Genomic DNA, 15,956 nt, shown 5'->3' with positions numbered 1-15,956 from the left:
TTAGGAGCTGCAAAATTTACGGAAAGCCCAAAACCACTGCATTTACACCCCCAACGGCTTTCATGCAATCGTGCTTCAGAGAAACGTGGGAGTGGTGGTGGTGGTGGTGGTGGTGGCGTGGGTGGTTGTAGGGGGGCTGGATTCTGCCTATTTGAGGACTCACAGTGCTGCTGTTGCAGCTGCTGAATTTCTCACAGTAGCAATTTCAAGGACGCCAAAATGAATTACACATAGGGAGTCTGCGTTTGGTAAAATATCTCCGCCTAATCCGCACAATCCCGTCCTCCTCAGCTAATTCCAGATCTGCTGCAATTCGAATAAAGCGCCGCACACTCACACACACACACACACACACGTGAGTGCACAGATGCACTCCTGCATTTTTCTGTATCCCCTCACACACTCTCTTTCTTTTCCTCGCTCTTTCGAAAAAATATTTGGTGAGCCCCGATCTGTGATTTGCATGAGCAATAATTAGGAGGCTTGGGGATTAAAGGCATGCTTGACGGAGGAGGCGCACGGTGGGAGGTGTTCCTTAAACGACAAGTGCCGTTCTGATAATAAAGCAATGAATAACAATTGCTCCCCACTGCATTTTTCTTGACACTTCAGTGACGATATTATACGAGCTGTTTAAAGTAAGGAAGCACAAGACAAGAGGGCTATCAGAGGGCTGGCTGGCGGTGCAGCGGGGTGTGTGATGTGTGTGAGGAGGCTGATACCAGAGCTGGAGTGCGTATGTGTTTGTATGCGCTTGCTTGTGTGAACCAGCAGCCGGTCCGCATTTGCTCCATCCTTCACCCTGCTCTTATCCCACAAGGCCTCGGTCCCTTTCTCCTCTGCTGGGTGTCTTATCAGGGGGACAGCTCGTCAGGGACACACGTGCCATCGTTCTGACACTGACCGCGGGTCATTGAAATGCAAACAGAGAACGCACTAAACCAAATGGGGTCGAAGAGCAGCAAATATTTGGCCAAGACCTTTTTTTTTTTTTTTTACTGATGGAGCCGGCCTGTTTATGGTCGACGAAACAAGGTTGGAGCAGATGGCCATTTGGAGTGCAACGCATTCATTTGAACTGTCCTCAAATCAAATAAAGCCCGCTACATGTAGAAGCAGGAAGGGACGTAGAGGAGCCGACGCTGACCGTCCAATCTCCTCTCATTAAGAATTGAACAGGACGAAGGTCAGTACAAGAGCTGGGATAAAAGATGATTAATCTTAAAACCAATACGGTGTGAAATTAATGCTGTTTACTCTTCCTCTGATGGAGCCGCATGTTACTGAGAAAAGGTGGGAGCTGTGTGACTGGGACACACACTGACCCTTTAAAAACAAGAGGCTGTTATATGAAATGTCACCCGACTGTCACACTCTGAGGTCCAAAGTCAGTAACTACAGGAGAGTAGCTCCCTCTATCTACCAAAACCAAAAGAAAAACAGAAAGTCTCTGACCGATGCTTGTCTTTTGAATATTTGATCTGCAACACAATATTATTCATTCACAGGCAGCTACAAGAGTGTCCTCATTATGTGACTTCTATTATGAACAAGAAGGTGGGAGACCTGACAACAGACAGCAACGTCCCGCTCCCATCACCACCTCAAAATATAGATATACATAGAATACTCACAGTTCTACTACTACAAAGCAGCATTATCATTGTACTGTATCTCAAGTATCTTTTCTTCCAAATACAGTTCAGCCTTTTTGAAGCACTTGTGTGACAGTTTGAGAAACAGAATATCAAATAGGCAGCACATCCAAAAACATGCTCTTCGCTTGTTTCCTTTGAATTAAACGGTCTCTTGAAATAGGCATTGTTTATGTTTTTCCTTACTTTTGATATATTGTAATAGCAGTTGATTCTATACATCCAGTATTTCAAAACAAACGAGGGAATTATTTTACACCCAGTGGCAGCAACCTCCCACTGACACATACGTTCACTGTTTTCAAGAAAGACTGAATTTGAATACACCTTGAAAGCAGAGATTTCTCTGATAAAGAAACATATGGTTGACTGTGGGCCGCTGCGGGGAAATTACACAATTGGGACACGATAAAGTTGTTGAAAAATCGACATAAGTGTGTCAACATTTCAGCTTTTACAAATAATCTGTTAAATAGACTGTATGTGAGGAGATGTAGTCGTCACCCATTGGTTTGACTGTAGTTTTGAAGCCTCGAGTTTGGCATTTTGGCCGTCGCCATTTTGTTTTTTTTGCAACCATAAGTGACCGGATGGAGCTAAGTATAACCGAACGCTGAATAAGACATTTTTAGGCAACCAAAAAGGTCACAGTTAACTTTCATGAACTGAAAACTGTGAAAGGGTTAAAGATGGAAGACGAAAACACGGACAACTCTGCATTAGCGACTTGTCAATCACAAGGTAGCCCCGCCCTAAAGCATACCCTTCTTCATGGTCTATTTTACTCTAAATGGGACCATAATTTACTAAATGAACATCATGCTGTATTGAAGAAGACTTGAAACTAGAGATTGAGGCCATAAACTCATATTTACAATGTTTACTGAAATCATAACTCAAGTGAGAAGAGTCATTTTCTCATAGACGTCTATACAATCAGACTTCTTTTGGCAACCAGAGGAGTCGCCCCCTGCTGGCCATTAGATAGAATGCAAGTTTAAAGTACTTCCGCATTGGCTTCACTTTTAATACTCTCAAGTTGCTGCCACAGCCAACCCAAAGATATCGACTTTTTTTTATTCTTCCTCCTTGTCAAAACCGAACGATACCCACAATGCAATCTTCTCTGTCAGAGAATCAGCTGCGTTATGCATCAGGGGGTGGGGCATAACTCGTTTTTTGCGGACGGTGCTTAGACAAATAGAAACTTTGAATCCACATTGACATGAAAAGTGGGCAAACTCTGCTGAGGAGGATGGTGTGATGTGACTGAAAGCTCCACAACAGCCACTAAATATGGACCTTGGGGTGAGATTGTTTCCAGGGGTCAATCCCAACTCACACATAACAGTTTGTGGACTAAGCAGTATACAAATAACCTTGGACTTTGAAAGTAAAATATGTGTTATCATAATTTAAAACATCAGTCCTGTTACCACGTCACCATAAAAGCTTTTTTTTCAGGTGTGGAAACGGATCATGAGGTCAGCCGGCTGTAACATATTCTCCATCATAACATCCCACCTGGAGAGCTCTGTTGTGATCTGACCGCCTCGCTCCCTGGGAAATGATGCTTTTGACATTTATAGCTGCAGCACATCCTTCCCTGGCGCACTTGTTGTTTGCTCTTTGTTTTATTGAGCGTGATGAGTCAGTCTTTCCCTTCTACTGACCGACTCTGTTACCACGGCGATATATATCGTCCAGACAGCAGCCGCGGCACGATTGATCAAACGGTTGATGTAACCTGATGGCGACACAAAGGGCGGCACAGTCGCAGATTTTTTAAATGTTTCACTTCAGGGACTCTGATGATGATGACGATGAATGAGCAGGCAGAGGCTCAGTGACGAATGTTTGGACACACGGTGGCCGTTTGTGTGAGATTTTGCTTATTCATCATCCAAAAAGATCCGAAGAGGGACTGGCCTTTTCCTAGTTTAGACTAAAGCAAATTATACAAAAAGCTAAATGAGCGACTCTTGATCTGACCTCTTTTGTTCAAAACTGCAGCAGAAACTTTCCCAGTTTGATTGAGAAAGCCCACACTGACCTGCAGTTCTGCCCTTTTTTGCATCAAATTGACTCTTTGCGCTCTTCCCCTCTTTATTGTGATTGCCTCTACCGTTACAAATGTGCTCTATTATGATGTACAGATGGACCTCAGCAGGAATTTCCCACCGATTTGATTATAATCATGTTCAGCCAGAGTGTCACTTACACCCTAATCTTCAGAAATCCAATGTGTGTGATGGTGTTGAAGTCATGACTAAGCAGAGCACGTAAATGCTGTGAAGCTGGTGTTCAATCATCGCTGACAATGCTGAGACACCAATAATCAAGTCATTTTGATCCCCACACATAAAGTTCAATAAGGTCATAAAAGAGCAATCATTCTGAACACCTCTTTATAAATCTATTGAGTTTGGTTTACAGGTCAAAGTGAATTATAGAAGCTTCTATGCAATGTTTTGGTCTTGCTCCTTTTTATATTTACGTAGTCATGTGATTTGTTAATACAAACGTATTGATTTGTTTTCCCTTAAGATATAAAAATCCCAGTAAATGTTGTAGCCACTGCACCAGAACTGAGAAGAGTTTTTGTTTTATTTTGGTGATCCGGCTGTTTAATTCCTCCAAACCAAGCCTTTCTTCTCTATAGTTAGGAAGTTAAAAAAACAAGAGGGGTGAAAGCCATCCCAATTTACACAGCCCAAACACAGACGCTCCTCTATTTCATTATTTTTTTGGCTTAAGCACAGCGGTTTGAACTGACAAAAGGGAATTTGGCCTTTGTTTGGTTATCATCTGTAGCTTTAATGAGGATACCACACACGGGCAGTATTTTAACAGGCTGCTTTAAGGCCTAATGAAGGCAGTGCTGGGTCAGACTGAACGGTAATGAGGCGGGCTGCTTAGGGACGCTGCCTTCGATCGTCCATTAATCAGCACATTCCTCTCAGCTTCACACACACTTTCTATTTTGTCCCTATCTCGCTCTCTCTTCTGTAATTACACAGCAAATTCTACCCGCAGGCAGCTGAGTGTAGACTTTTGTAAAATACACACACACACACACACACACACACACACACACACACACACACACAAGCTAACCACACATTTATACACTTTCCCTCATCCTGTCAAGGTACTGTACATCGGGCCATTTCCTCATCACTCTCTAAGTAGTGATGCCGAGTGAGACGAGCAGAGGCAGAGGCGGAGACGTCTCGTTCAAACAGACAGAGGGGGGCAGAGGTAGCCATTAGTGGAACATCTTGGTAATAAATGCGTTTCCACAAAGCAGAGGGTTTTGGTGTTTGAGTTTCCTTTTCACGCTAATCTCTCTGACTGATAAGTGGCATCCATCCCCCCCTGCACAGATGAAATGTTTCGAGGCTTGTTGTTTTTCTGTTTGGTCATTTCACCGTGTACCCTGCACAAACAGAGCAACAGCTAAACAGACTCAAACAAAAGAAGTCTCATAATGTGGCAGCAGGAACAGAGCGATGGAAACCCGTCATAGCACAGTTGTCTGTAAGAAGTGTGGATACAATTAGAAAAGTGGGAGGAGATCAAATCCAACGACAGACAGAAAGCTATCACAGGAGACTCCTGTTTGTGTCCAGTGTAAACAAAATACTCTTGATGCCAAGCAGTACTTTTGTTGCCTTAACATAACCGGGTACTTTTGTTACGGTTTTGAAGTTAAAGTTGTAAAGTAATTTTAGGCCAAACCATGTTTTTTACTAAACTTAAACAAGTAATTTTGTGTCTTAAACCTATCAAATTAGTTAAGTAGTGTTTTTGTTGTTGTTTTATTTAATTTAGAGCGTCAGCTACATGTTGAAAACTGTTTAAAACTGTGACCGCAATCAGAGAGAAAATACATTTTCCTTGTAATGTAATTGAGTTGATTTGATTTAGTTATATGGGAACTTAATTTTGTAGCAGAAAGGGTTGTAGTCACAGCACAGAAGTATATATCTGGTAAGAACCATTGACTGTATTTAAGAATTGGACGTAGTCACCGGCACGGTAACCATTGGTTTGTGGACTGCGATTTTGAAGCCTCTAGTTTGGCATGTTGGACGTCGCCATCTTGGTTTTTGGCCGATGCCATCTTGTTTTGTCAACCTTGCTGGGGCGCTTCAGAGTCAGTGTCATCAGGGTTCATCTTCTTGGAACCACGAATGTCCGTACAAAATGTGCCTTTCATGTAGATGTTGAGATATTTCATTGTGTAAGTGAAAAACTTTGACCTGCTGGTGGCGCGAAATCAAAAGTCAAGGGATCATCAAAGTCTTAAGGATTTAGACTCTGGGGATCATGAATGAATGTACCAGAATCCATCCAATAGTTAACAGACATTTCAGTCTGGATCAAGGTTGACTTAGAGCCATGCCGCTGGCTAAAGAGTGGCTAAAAAACAAGTTTCTTGTGGAGGAAAAGACCATAAACTATTCCAGCCAGCACCATTGTGCACATTGAAGGACCCTCTGAAACCAACCAGCTCTTTAGTCCAATGGAAGCATATCTAATGTATCCACAAGTCCACTAATGCATTCATTATAGATCTTCTTAGGGAGAGAAAGAAAAATGAATTCACACTTTACTTTTCGTTTACCATGAAATATGCAGGTACCCCTTCGGCCAATCAATAACAAGATCAATCACCCCTCCAAGTTTAATCGAAACAAAAGCAGTCAACCTGTATACCGTGAATATTTGTTTAAAGGTATGGTTCACATTTTAGCGGGCATTGTTGTCTTACTGGAACTTTTACGGCCACCTAAGCAAATAAGACACATTTTTTAACATTTTTTATTGTTTGTCTGCATTCAAGAGACACTCGATTGTGTGGTATTTAAAACAAAGCCGTCTGTACATTTTCAAAACGCCTCGCAGTAAATAGCGTTGTCTGCATAAAACCTGCACGAAGCACATATCACTCGAGATTTACAACACGCTGAGAAGAGACGCCCTGCAGCACAAATCAATTGAACACATTGAGCCGTTATAGAAAGAAGGTAGCAGCCACCCCGGTCTGACAGCTGCACTACATCAAATTATAACTTTATACATCACCGGCACATAAACCTGCCACGTTACACAGCTATTCACCCCCCAACACACAATTAGCCTGGACATCAAATCCATATCCTTTAGCTCAATTACCCCGTGAGTGACTGATGCTGGGACATGTATGGAGGCAATAATAAAGCCATGATGGCGGTGACATCTGACCTCAGTTTTGATATTGTCCTGTTTCTTTGAGCTGCTTCTTTTCCTGTCTGTGATAGAAATGGAAATGAGCGCCGACAGCCTCCAAAGAGCCGTCTCTAATTTTGCATTGTTCTCAGCAAAAGTGCTCTTTAACAATTTAATTGAATCTTTTCTTCGAGTCTTTTGCAGAATATTAGACGACTCTCTCGCCTGCTTCACCACCCGAGACTAAAGGCTTCCCCTTTATTGGCTGTATTTGTGAGACGGAAACATTGTGAACAATTAAATCATTTCACCAGGGGCATTATTAGGACCACTCATCAGCCTGTCAGGACCAGTCATTTATTCCCATGGAGAAGGTCATCATCTTTCCTTTTACCTGTGCAAAGCCGAGATAGCAAAGAGGAAGATTCTGCCAACGGCAGGAGAGAGGTTATTGGAGAATCGCTTCTCAGTGGCTCTTAATTATTAAGCCAATTCCCTCCCTTTATGAATTTTACTGTTTCAAAGCACTTATTGAGGCTGTAAATCATTGCTAATGACACCGCTGTCCGTCCTCCATAAAATACGGCTTAATCCAGCTTTAGTGGGCTATCATGAAGTTGTAAAAGAATAACCGATCATGACACATTGTTGGCAGCAGTAGAGAAATATAATTATATTATCATTAGACATTTTTACAAATGGTTTAACGGCAGTGAGCGTGGCTGGTGTTTACAGGAGCTGCGACAGGTGTGGCAGTTGGTATTGATTCATCCGTAGAGCCGGGTGAATAGCCAATAGCCGATGGTGGAGCTTAGAAACACCCTTCAGACTGACTGCTTGGAAGCAGGTGGGCGTCAGCTGCCCTCATACATCACAGCACTAACAGCCTCTTCTGCAGACAGTGGGGGGGAAAGGGGCTTGAGGCAGAAAAAATGTCAATAGAAATGAGACAAAAAGAGAGAAACAGAAAGAGAGGGAACAGCGAGGTCGGAAAAACAGACCAAACTGGGGAGGGGGGGGGACAAAAAAAGTGATGTAAGAAGAAAAAGCCAACTGTACGTAAAACAAAGGAGTCAGCTGCTGGAGTCGTGCACGAACAGCTGGTGCCAAAAACAAGAGTCGAGGACAAAGTGGGTTCTGTTTGGACTGGAGCCGGGCCAAAGCTGGGCCGGGTTAGCAGGCAGGGAGCGCCGCCAAAACACCAGAAGAGGTCTACGGGGAGATCATTATATAACCGAGAGGCACAACAGAGATGCTCTTGACTCCCTAATGATATGGCTCGGTTTACACCCATGTCAAAGAGAAAGGCAAGGAGACATTAAATAGGAAGAAATGCATCTATAAAAAGACAAGAAAGAAGGAGAGGGGGAGAGTGGAGAATGCGGTCTATTGTTTATACATTAACCGCTCCAGCAGACATCACGATGCCTGTACTTTTTCACTTTCCCTCCGCTGATTCATATGAATATATAATTACACTGTATGGAAATTCTGCCTCTTGCAATAAAGGTAACTGAGCTTGGAAAATATTACATTTCTTTCAGTCAAGTCCCTGTTCGGTTTTTGTCTGAAAAGTTAGTTGTGCCATTCCTAAAAGCAGTTCCTGTCTGTAATGACACAGAGGGCCACAACACAGCATAACCATTATATCCGTGCCCAGTGCACTGTGGGCGCACGCCTTACAATACTATTCAAGAGCGTAAAGGATAAACTACACATTGTTTATTACACCCATGATAAAGTAAAATAATGGCATGTTATTCCTCTGAGATCAACACTGTTACTCATCCTAATGCATCATGGGATACTTCTCTCCCTCTGTAGGCTTCAGCTAACAACAACAATAACAACTCCTTTCAACCCGGATAAATTGTTAATAATCATAGAAGATACTCATTAAATACTATTTTTTTTTTGCACAAAAAATAAAAACCCTCTTTTATTTTTGGCCCTGAATGTCATGTCATGTCATGTTTCATGACATTGAACATGTGGAGTAAGACAATCAATTCAGTGCGTCAGAACAAATAAAACAACAACAACAACACCATTATGGCTTTTACAATTCGAGACGTGCAATGACTCATATTGCCAGAAAGATGCATTCATTTCAAGCTGTTAGTTCAAGCTCGGCATTTTAGGAATTAAATGGGATAATTAACTACGTTCATATCTGTGCTGTAAATGTAAACACACGCTAATCATCTTAGCTGTGATAATGAGAAATAAGTGTTCTTCCCAAAATGACATTATTCTCTTTAAATCACAAAAGTTTTACAGACACACAGACACACAGTGACTATACAACATATACGTTTACCTCTTTGAACACTTGAGTGTCAACCTATGCTCTTACCTCTTTTACCAGATATATCAGTGCCTCATTTTGGAAACCGTACAAAAGCATCTCGCGTATCTCTGATCTTCTCTATGCCTTTAAAATCAAGAGGCATTGTCCCTGCTCCTCGCAGGTTTAGGACAAGTCAAAGGCCCTAATGTGTGGACTTAGCACTTTTTCTTCTTCTCTGCCGCTCTTTCATTAGCTTTTGAGGCACTGAGCCAACTAACAAGCTACAGAATTACATAAGAGAAGGTTTTCAGAAACACTGGCTCTTTTTGCTTCCATGTTGTAAAAGTTTTATTGAAAAGTTCTTATTGATACTCGATGAGTAGCCTACTGTTCTGTGGATTGTTCAGGCTGAGGCCTATGAAGTAAAGACATCTAAAAGGCCCCCACACCTTCTACATACTTTGGAGCGAGACCCCCATTCTGTCATTTCTTGTCATTTTGCATCTATTTGCGATTGTTTTTTGTGTAATATATTCGTTTAGAGCGTCTTGGTTGTTTTCTGTCTCTTCGTGGTTGCTTTACATCTCTTTGTGTCGTTTTACATCTCTATATTGTTGTGTTTGTCTCTTTGTGGTTGTTTTCTGTCTCTTCGTGGTGGCTTTACATCTCTATGTGTTGTTTTACATCTCTATATTGTTGTGTTTGTCTCTTTGTGGTTGTTTTCTGTCTCTTCGTGGTGGCTTTACATCTCTATGTGTTGTTTTACATCTCTATATTGTTGTGTTTGTCTCTTTGTGGTTGTTTTCTTTCTCTATGTGTGGTTTCAAGTCTCTTAATGACCGTTTTTATGACTCTTTGTTGTTTTGTTTGCTTTGTAGTCGTTTTACATCTCTGCGGTTGTTTGGTGCACCTTTGTCATTGTTTGATTTCCAATAAGACGATCACTTCCATCAGATGCTCTGGCCTTAGGGCACCCTGAACCTTTTGGGCCGCAAGGCCCGCCCCGTAGGCCCGTCCAGTAATCCATACACTGTTGTGCTTAAAAAGAAAATGTAATTTTGTTCAGTTACTGGACTCTTGAATGAATACGTGCAGCAAGCCTCTTTAGTATTTTCTTTTTCACCTGTTCTGACTTCGTGGTTTGTTATTTTGACCAGTTCTGTTGGATCTTTCATAAGCTGCATCTCGGGGCAGCTGCACGAGGCAGCTGCTGGTCTGTAGAAATAGGAAAAGCTCCAAACAGTCTGTGGATTCATGCTGCACTTTATGCTCACCCACTGATGGGATGGGAGTGGGGCGCTCGCCTGACATGCCTAGACTTGTTCCTAATTGTTCATCGGGGAGCTGAAATCCTGCTCACTCTTTATCTATGTATTCTAGGGTGCATGTATCTTCTCAGCCTGAAGGTGATTATATTTTATAAGCTGACACAAGCTCGGTGATGTCATGTTGACATCAAGATAATGGAGGTATCACGTGCATTCTGGAAATGTGCAATGTCAAGTGTGAAGCCTGCTACGAGGTGTTTCTGACCTCTTCCCATAAACACTGACACAAACCAACAGAACTCCCTCACAAACATTTTAAAAACAACGCTCTGACTGCTAAATACAGCCTTACACTGTGTTTTAATCACCGCCTTCATTGTCTGTTATGCTCCTTTATCTGTTCAGAGCTGCTGGAGCGTGCACCAAAGTGTTAACATGATGAGCTCTGCGAAAAGGGGAGGCTTGTTAGCGAGGACAGATATTACTGAGTCAGACTGGATTGGGAATACTGCATCGAGTCAAACTGAATCAATGTAATCATCAGTCCCTCCCTGACTGGTAATAGATGGCTCTGCAGCGCTGGCAGCATTAGAAACTTTCATTGTAGGGTGACATTTATCATAGGAACAATTCCAAATGATAATTCATAATTAAATAAATGTAAATAATGTTTAAGTATGCATTAGTCGTATCTTACATTGGCATTGGAAACCTAAAACATCTGCCGATGCCCTTCTCATCAGCACCAGTGAGGACTTCATTAGCACTCAAAGAAGCGATACTCAAAATCGTGTCTCCGTTGCTCATACTTTTCACTTTTTTTGTGATGCTGCTATAAAAGTCAGTAAATCGTGACGGCAGCAGACATAAAACACTTTTATGGATACCAACTACTGAAATAGACTCACTCAGAATTTAAATCACCTGATGCCAGAATGAGAAATGTGTTTTGGCATTTTTCTGAAAAGGCATAAAAGCAATTGCGTATATGCAAAAGTATATTAAACCAGGAGGGCGAGCGTAGCTCATTGTAACATTATTACATGCCACACTGGCTTGCATTTTGAATTATGTATTAATAAACACAACAAACAAAGCGCCACTGTCACACTAAGTTGAATAAGAGAATGCAGACGGCTGCAATCATCACAAAAAGTTTATTTTTGTGTCGGTTTATCAACATCTGCTTGACATCAGTCTCAAATATGGAGCTGTCATTTTGATGTGATTTTCTCGCTCTGATTCATAAGATTTCATCAAACTGCATCAATATACTGTACGTCCACATTTAGCCTTAAAAGTAACGCTGTTTATTGCTTCTCTCCACTTTTCGTCTCTATCGCTTCACATTACTTGACAGTGATTTGGACAAAAATATGATTTTCATGAACCTACATCTGATATTTAAGGCATCCTGATGTGATCAAATGATTGTGCTCAAACTGTGATGTAAGACCCAGTCTGGACCGACAAGAAACATAAGTAAAAATCTGTTTCAAACGTTTTACTAGAGCTGCAAAATATACAACCAACCAGACTCACTTCACTCAGTGACAACAGGGGAAGACAGCAGAGCTCCTCTGTAGTCCTCTGCAGTCATCCCAACTTCATTTTGAATAAATCTGTCACCTAATAGTACACAGTGCCTCTCAGAAAAGCGTTAATAAATATTCGTAATCATCACTTCCAATCAGACTCAACTTCTAAGAGGAGCACTCAAAGCTGTCATTGCGAGTCTGTTGGTCGCTGATCACCGATCAATCCGGTAAATGCAACTCCCACATTTTGTAAGTGAGAAAAACCTCTTCGTCACAATGTCGATCTAGCAGCTGCTCGTGTGCTTTCAGTCATGTTACATGATCTTCATCAGCAGATGGAGTTTGTTGTGGAATTGAAGATGTCCGCATTTCTTTCAGGATGTCTCGCCCACTCAAAATCTGAGGTTCGAAGTTGATTCTTGTTCTTGGAAACAGCGCTTACTACAAGATCCGTCATGTAGCTGTTCTGCAGCTTCAGGTCTTATCTTATGGCCTTCATCAGCAGATGTTTTCTGTGTTCCCATCAAGATATTGTGTAAAGTACACCAAAGACACCTTAGTTTTTAACTTAAAATCATCAATCCAGCATTTATTGACTCAAAAATTCTACATTTAAATTCCTAATATCCAGAATTTGACTGCAGGTGGTCTGTATACCACCTCTTAATAGGCTAATTGAGTAATAACTTCACATAATCAATTGAAATGCATCCCTCCCTACTTAAGACCTCACAGTACTGAATCACAGCGGGAGACGCAGCAAACTGTCTTGTATTATTTTCTCAGAAAGCCGGAGCTTCTCTTTTGATCGCTCGCTTTCGAGCTGCGAGCTGCTTGCGAGCTGCGAGCTCGACCAGAAGAAGGGTTTCTCCTCCTCCTCCTCCTCCTCCTCCTCTCCGTCGGTGGACTCACTCGGCTGTACTACAACCCCTTCTTTGTTTTCTTTCACTCTAATGGCTTCTTTATCATTTCTTCCTCTTGTTTTCAAAGGCCATGCAGTACTTGACTGGCCGTAAATCTGTTTGGAGACTAATCTGCCACTACCTACCAGCTGCTCTCTTGGCACTTGCCATGGCCAACATTCCCGTTGCCATGGAGATAGCCAGTCATGCCAGTTACACATAAGGCCTGGCGCTGTGCCGAGCAGGCCGTGTGTAGTGAGCGCGTGTGTGTGTGTGTGTGTGTGTGCGTGTGTGTGTGTCTGGATAATGTGCGTCTGTGTTATTAGAAGTCAAACCGTGTGGTCTGTCAACCGCCAATGAAAGAAAAGGATCTTGATTAACTGCTATTACCAGCTGTTTGTCAGTCTGAGCCTGTCAAGTGGTTACGCACCATACAGTATTTCTATTCTGTTTGTGTCCGAAACACAAAGTGCGCAGGAGAGTCGGCCGAAGTCGATTGAACGTTGTCTTTTGTCTGATGGTTTGATTGTAGTTAACACAAAGTCTGTGCGGCCTTTTATCCTGTCTGCAGGCTCGGGACTGATGGGGGTCAAACACACTCTGAAAATAAAGCTCCTATGTCGTCTGTACCAACAGAAACGTCACCTGTGGCATTTTGTGCCATCCACTGGATCACAGTCGAGCCTCTGTCTGCAGCTGCTGTTTAGATTAATTCAGCGGGTTTTTTTGGGCTGCTCTTGAAAAAAGTTAAAGGAATTGTTAAAGTAGGCTTATTTCTCTTTTGCAGAGAGTTAGGTGAGAAGATTGATACCACTCTCATGTTTGTACGGTAAATATGTGTGAGTCATTTGTTATAGTTAGAGAAGCATTTTATTATGAGTAATGGATTGTGGTGAACTGATGTTCAATATTTATGTAGTGTACGATTACAGTATATGTTTAATTTTTTTACTATCGTCACATGTTGGAAACTTTAATTTACTCTGTTAACGGTGTGTTTAATGTGCAGCATTAGCCACAGAGGCAGTTTACTGGCTTTCTGCCCTCTGAATGAGTTGTTGGAGCTGTAAGTGAAAGATGAAGCTCATGAGGATTTTAAATGCATTTAGTTTTTCTTGGGGCTTGAGTGTGCAAGCGCAGCCAAAACTGTATCACAGACTGAGCCTTTGATGTATTAGAAAGCTGTGAGTGAAAGGCGTTGGATCTTTAGCTGTTGTGAGTCACACCGGCACAAACAGGGTTGGGACCCAAAATAAAGACAAAACTAGAGAAAAAGCTTTTGTTGTCCATCTCACACACACACACACACGTAACCTTTTTTTTTATTTTCCCATCTTTTCTAGGTATGCACGAGGCCTTTCATTGAACACGTCTTGCGACATGTGCAGGGAGGAAACTGCTGTGGTTCGGTTGCTGCGGAAACCAGGTGACAGAGCATGTGTTGTGTGTGTGCTCTGTCGATGACATCACACATTCCATGACGTAGACGTGGCAAAAGCAGAGGTGAGGGGGCGAACTTACACTGTTCAATTGATCCAGTTTAAGCCACGAAGACCTGTGTAAGGGGGAAAACCCTGCTGTTCACAATATTATCTGTTTGTTCCTCGCTCTCTGACAACATCACAAATACAGTTATAATTCTGTATTTACTCTTTTTAGATGCAACTTTAATGTCATTGTCACAAAGAGCAAATACTGAGACGACTAAATGCAGTTTAGCATCCAACCAGAAGTGCAGTAAAGTGTGGAGAAATGTACAAATGTGTATAGTTTAAAAATTGAATAAATTATACTTAAAGACCATCTTGCAATGGGATCACACCAGCTGCGACACCAAATTGGGCCAGTGGCGTAAAGTGTGTGTGTGGGGGGGTGGGGGGGCATGGCCCCTTATCCACTTCCTACACCCTTACTTACGGCGCCCTTGCTCGGACCACAACCATCTTCGAGACTCTGCCTTCATTTTAATCTCAACTACAAATCTGTATTCTATAAATAACCTTCCCTCGCGACTTTTTACTCTGGGCTTCCTGGTGGCCTAGTGGTTCAGATGCATGCAGTATAACTGCAATGTCACTGGTTTGAATCCAACTTAAATGACGTTCCTGCATTTGTGCAAACCCAAGATGTCAAAGTGATTGCGAAGTGTTATTTTATCAGCATGTGATTCATTTGCGGTTATTCATTCCCTATCGATGCCATTCCCCTGCTTATTGTGTTGAACTATGCTGCGTCACATGATGTATTGATTTGAGATCTGTTAGTTGAGCTTGTTTTGAATCAGGTTGGATTCAATCAGCAGTCTGATCATTACTGCCTCGTGTTTATTGAGTGCGCTTGATGCTTTCTGTGAATCTACAGCAACCACTAGTCATGTTACATCTGGTTAAAGATAAAAGAGGATTAGTTTTGGCATTCGTACCTTTGAATACTTCTTTTATAATATCACAGAATTTTATGGATGATTCATTCATTCAGGATTTAAGCCTTTAAACCCACTCAGCCACGCCTTTATTACCTTCCTCCATTTTGTTTGGCTGCAAACAGCAAATAATAGGAAGCAGTCTTAAAAACATCCCCACTTACCTGGCACTCAAACATGGATTTCCAGTTTGCTGGTCTACAGATGTGATTACACTGAGATTCAAGTCCAGACACTGGAAGGAGAATTACAGTCTGCTATTCAGGTTCAGCTCAAACTCTCAGCAGGTATCTGCAAGGATGAACCTATTAAGCTGCTTGTCGCAGGGCTAACAAAACAGCAATATGAATCGGCGGTCAATAGATCTACAGGAGGCTTCGGTGCTCTAATCTCACTCCACTACCTCTTGAGACTAAATGAGAAAATGAGAGATGGGGAAACGTACAGTATCAAGTGGGAGAACATGCTGCCATGACGCACTCTGAACAGAGCCAGCAGAGGAAATTCAGGAAATTAGTGCGCCCACAATAGCAACATACGCCATACTTTATATGGATCGACGAAGCCTGCCAAGTGTCCAAGAGGGTAATTGAATGAATCTGTGATTAAATGAGCGAGGCATGAGTTTCGTCACGGTCATCTAAATTAATCCCTGCACCCTGATTTG

General features: G+C 42.1%; 2 long non-coding RNA genes across 12 annotated transcripts in view; both read left to right on the top strand.

Annotated features, from left to right (window-relative positions):
- Positions 1-655: 655 nt before the first annotated feature.
- The window catches only part of LOC142937310 (uncharacterized), a 47,820-nt gene continuing 32,519 nt past the window's right edge, over positions 656-15,956 (top strand). For 4 of the 11 annotated variants that reach the window (XR_012949391.1, XR_012949388.1, XR_012949386.1 and 1 more), the window contains exons 1-2: positions 656-1,186; positions 14,211-14,370. This is a non-coding gene — a long non-coding RNA (uncharacterized LOC142937310). The remainder of the gene's footprint in view (positions 1,187-14,210; positions 14,371-15,956) is intronic. The other 7 variants (XR_012949385.1, XR_012949393.1, XR_012949392.1 and 4 more) reach the window with 5 other exon arrangements.
- On the top strand, positions 1,895-4,243 carry LOC142937311 (uncharacterized). The gene is made up of 2 exons (XR_012949395.1): positions 1,895-2,963; positions 3,120-4,243. It is a non-coding gene; the product is annotated as an uncharacterized LOC142937311 (long non-coding RNA).

Source organism: Anarhichas minor, unplaced genomic scaffold, assembly GCF_050575085.1.
Source record: "Anarhichas minor isolate MPS153535 unplaced genomic scaffold, ASM5057508v1 ptg000074l, whole genome shotgun sequence".
Lineage (NCBI taxonomy): Eukaryota > Metazoa > Chordata > Actinopteri > Perciformes > Anarhichadidae > Anarhichas > Anarhichas minor.
The sequence above is the reverse complement of the archived record's forward strand: the minus strand, read 5'-3'. Positions and strand labels throughout refer to the sequence as shown.